We start from the raw sequence: 5,000 nt of genomic DNA, 5'->3' as shown, positions 1-5,000 counted from the left end.
CGCCACTTATACTGACCTAATCGCATGACTGCTTCTGGCAGAGACCAAATTTCGATACGACTAGTCTTATTGCTTTATGATTGCAATTATGTTTTAACCTAAGGATCATTCACGATTTTATATATAATGGAATTGGTTTTAAGTTTATTGAATCTTGCCTGATCTTACTTGAACATATGGATGTTTTAAAGTATTGCCTAAAGGGCATAAAAACCAAGAAAGAAATCTTGAATGGGTATAGTAAGCATAGTAAAGAAACTATGGCTAAAGGCATTTGCCTATAAGGCATTATATACACCCAAAGAAAACGTGGTCCATTGAAGTTATAATGAATGGTTTCCAAAATAAGAAACAATGGACAAACTAGAAGGAAACAAGTTTCTTCAGATTTTGAAAGAAAAATCGCCTAAAGACCTTGAAAGAAAGTGATCGAAAACTATACCAAATGATTCCTACTGATTTAAAACTATGCTACAAAGATCAGTATGATAAGAGGCAAGAGAGGTGGTGACTATCATGACATAGCCCACGAAATTACACTATATGGCAAGATAGGATTAGCCATCCTAAAGTTTAAACTTGATGCAAAGAAATTGTAAAGGCACAGAGTTATCCCGTAAAGATCTCACGTTGTGAAACATGTACACATAGGGAAACTCATTAGGCTTAATAATCCCAAAGCACCACGACCTTATAGTATGGTCATGAGGGGGAGAGAGGATAAACCCATGATCAATACTACAAGTTCGTGTACTATGGTCTAAAGACCATGTTATATGGCTTGGCCATTACCCGGCCAAAGAAAGGCCATGATACAAACGGCCAAACCAAAGAGGCTATCACCTATAAACAACTTGGCCCTGACTTGGCCGTGACTTGTCTGCATAGTGCAGCCTTGGCCGCACACAGTCCATGACTCGACCAAAGAGGCCGAAGAGACCATGAGAGACAACGGCCTGGCCGCAAAGGCCATAACCGGCCAGAAAGGCCATCACATATAAATGATCGGCCATGAAAGCCATTACCTATAAGGATGAGACTATAAAGTCTATAAGCTTGGGGACATAATGAATTTACATGTACAGAATTATAATAAGATCATATGCATCAGGCCATATAAGTGAGCATAGATATTCCCATCTAAAGAATGAATACGGGTCATTAAAACCAGACATACCATCTTAAGAGATTTTGAAATAAACCACCACATACATATGTGTGCCGTCTAAGATGGAACCTCATAAGAGGATTGGGAATATATGTTGGATAGGAGTATTACTTTCTCCCACGAATTCAAAGACCTTGAGCCAAAACATGGGTGATTAAAATAGTGGCCAGGTACGGATTGCATGATCAAATGAATCCGACTATCCAAACATTAAAGGAGAAAGATTATAAGCTGGATAAAGAAAGAGTAAAGGAATGATAAGAATGGTTTTAACCATCATTGTCTTGGCAAGATCCTCGGACAAGAGAATATGATTAAGACGTCCAAAGAAAGATTATACAAAGCTATCTATCTGAGAAGCTAATCGAGATGCCAGACACTACCGACCCGAAAGAATGACTGTCATAACCAGCTTAGCACCAAATGAAACGTCCTAGAAGAGACATAATCAATTTGCTATAGATCTATACAAGATAGACCAAGTGTTCCATAAAGATAAGGAACCTCGGATAGAAAGAAAAGAGAAAGGTGCATAGACAGATCGAGTCATGATAAGAAAACCGTACCAGACATAGAGATAAGGCTGGCCAGCTACACATCTAAGGTACCAAATCTAGTAGTCTTGGGACGCCAAGCTACTAGGCGTCCGCCAGCTCGCGTCCGAGGTTTATCAGCCCATCTTGGAGGTCCGGTTTTACAATCTGCAAGACAAAGGTAATCCTTATTCTGAGAACATGAATCGAACCTGGTTGTCTTGTAAAGATTGAAACCCTAAAAGATAATCTCTAAAACTAAAGCCATAGGATAATAGATCAATACCCTATGAGTAAATCGAAGCTCTATAAGTTCGATCTAAACCTATAAACGAGATTGATCCATTGATCAAATAAAATCAGAACCATAAAGGTTTTTAATCTCAATTAAATCCCTTGATCAAAGATCAAAGTATTCGAAATCCCCTAAAACCCTAATTAGAAAATCGGTTTTAATTTGAAACTTGAGTATTTTGATTGATCACCTAGAGATGTTATCTTAAACTCTAAAGGCCTTGAAACCTTAAAAGATTGAAAAGGTTTTGTTATCAAATGAGTTAGGTTGCTAGATTACCTAATAGATATACAACTATGCAATAGGATCGAAAACAGTTATACTAAATAATCCCCTATTATATATGGCCGTATGGCCTAGCATCCGGATGGTTATAGAAACCGGATTGCATAATGATCCAATCCTTAGGATTGATGTATCACATAAATACCGTGAAGCTTAAGGCATCACAATATATGACCGTATGGTCTAGAGAGACATCATATCTGAATGATCATGCGACCTTGTTTGCATATCACATGAACCGATCTTTAAGATCGCTGTATCACTAATATGGTCGTGTGATCTAAAGCATCACATTACAAAGCCGTGTGGCTTAATACATATCTAAGTGGCTGTATAGCCTAGCATCCGGATAGTCACATGACCCGGACTGCATCATGATCCGATCCTTAAGATCGTTGTATCACATAATAATCGTGAAAGTCTAAAGCATTACATCGCAAAGCCGTATGGCCTTATATCCGAATGAATATATAAACCAGATTATAACATGAACCAATCTATAAGATTGCTGTATCACACTAAGATGGTCGTGAGGTCTAAGCATCACAAAACATGGCCGTGTGACCTGACTCACACCATGATCGATTGATTTCATAGATGCGTAAGGACTTGTTTGTGGCCGAGCTTGTTAAATATCATGCGGCTACATGACAACATTGTGAACCTAAATATTAAATGACAATGTGACTTAGATATCGAAAAGGGACTTGGTGATACAATCACCAAGGACAACAATGAGAATGAATTGGTACAATATTCCATCATCTCGTTGAAAGTCTAAAAGATCAGTACATCATTATGGAAAATCCACTAGACTTTGGGTATGCTTCACAGCATAGAAATTACCACCATAAAACGGTGTTGCTTCCAAAGGCTAGAAATGACTAGAAGAATCTAAGATTCTTGAATTACAAAGTCATGGATGAGTACAACTCAGTCTTGTTTAAGACAGTCTCGATGCTGAGACCTTGTGGCCGAAAATTTTAGTCTTGTTTAAGGCTTCGCCACTTATACTGACCTAATCGCATGACTGCTTCTGGCAGAGACCAAATTTCGATACGACTAGTCTTATTGCTTTATGATTGCAATTATGTTTTAACCTAAGGATCATTCACGATTTTATATATAATGGAATTGGTTTTAAGTTTATTGAATCTTGCCTGATCTTACTTGAACATATGGATGTTTTAAAGTATTGCCTAAAGGGCATAAAACCAAGAAAGAAATCTTGAATGGGTATAGTAAGCATAGTAAAGAAACTATGGCTAAGGCATTTGCCTATAAGGCATTATATACACCCAAAGAAAACGTGGTCCATTGAAGTTATAATGAATGGTTTCCAAAATAAGAAACAATGGACAAACTAGAAGGAAACAAGTTTCTTCAGATTTTGAAAGAAAAATCGCCTAAGACCTTGAAAGAAAGTGATCGAAAACTATACCAATGATTCCTACTGATTTAAAACTATGCTACAAAGATCAGTATGATAAGAGGCAAGAGAGTGGTGACTATCATGACATAGCCCACGAAATTACACTATATGGCAAGATAGGATTAGCCATCCTAAAGTTTAAACTTGATGCAAAGAAATTGTAAAGGCACAGAGTTATCCCGTAAAGATCTCACGTTGTGAAACATGTACACATAGGGAAACTCATTAGGCTTAATAATCCCAAAGCACCACGACCTTATAGTATGGTCATGAGGGGGAGAGAGGATAAACCCATGATCAATACTACAAGTTCGTGTACTATGGTCTAAAGACCATGTTATATGGCTTGGCCATTACCCGGCCAAAGAAAGGCCATGATACAAACGGCCAAACCAAAGAGGCTATCACCTATAAACAACTTGGCCTGACTTGGCCGTGACTTGTCTGCATAGTGCAGCCTTGGCCGCACACAGTCCATGACTCGACCAAAGAGGCCGAAGAGACCATGAGAGACAACGGCCTGGCCGCAAAGGCCATAACCGGCCAGAAAGGCCATCACATATAAATGATCGGCCATGAAAGCCATTACCTATAAGGATGAGACTATAAAGTCTATAAGCTTGGGGACATAATGAATTTACATGTACAGAATTATAATAAGATCATATGCATCAGGCCATATAAGTGAGCATAGATATTCCCATCTAAAGAATGAATACGGGTCATTAAAACCAGACATACCATCTTAAGAGATTTTGAAATAAACCACCACATACATATGTGTGCCGTCTAAGATGGAACCTCATAAGAGGATTGGGAATATATGTTGGATAGGAGTATTACTTTCTCCCACGAATTCAAAGACCTTGAGCCAAAACATGGGTGATTAAAATAGTGGCCAGGTACGGATTGCATGATCAAATGAATCCGACTATCCAAACATTAAAGGAGAAAGATTATAAGCTGGATAAAGAAAGAGTAATGGAATGATAAGAATGGTTTTAACCATCATTGTCTTGGCAAGATCCTCGGACAAGAGAATATGATTTAAGACGTCCAAAGAAAAGATTATACAAAGCTATCTAACTGAGAAGCTAATCGAGATGCCAGACACTGACCCGAAAAGAATGACTGTCATAACCAGCTTAGCACCAAATGAAACGTCCTAGAAGAGACATAATCAAGTTGCTACAGAGTCTATACAAGATAGACCAAGTGTTCCATAAAGATAAAGGAACCTCGGATAGAAAGAAAAGAGAAAGGTGCATAGACAGATCCGAGGTCATG

This window comes from Brassica napus, unplaced genomic scaffold (genome assembly GCF_020379485.1).
Source record: "Brassica napus cultivar Da-Ae unplaced genomic scaffold, Da-Ae ScsIHWf_782;HRSCAF=1125, whole genome shotgun sequence".
Lineage (NCBI taxonomy): Eukaryota > Viridiplantae > Streptophyta > Magnoliopsida > Brassicales > Brassicaceae > Brassica > Brassica napus.
The sequence above is the reverse complement of the archived record's forward strand: the minus strand, read 5'-3'. Positions refer to the sequence as shown.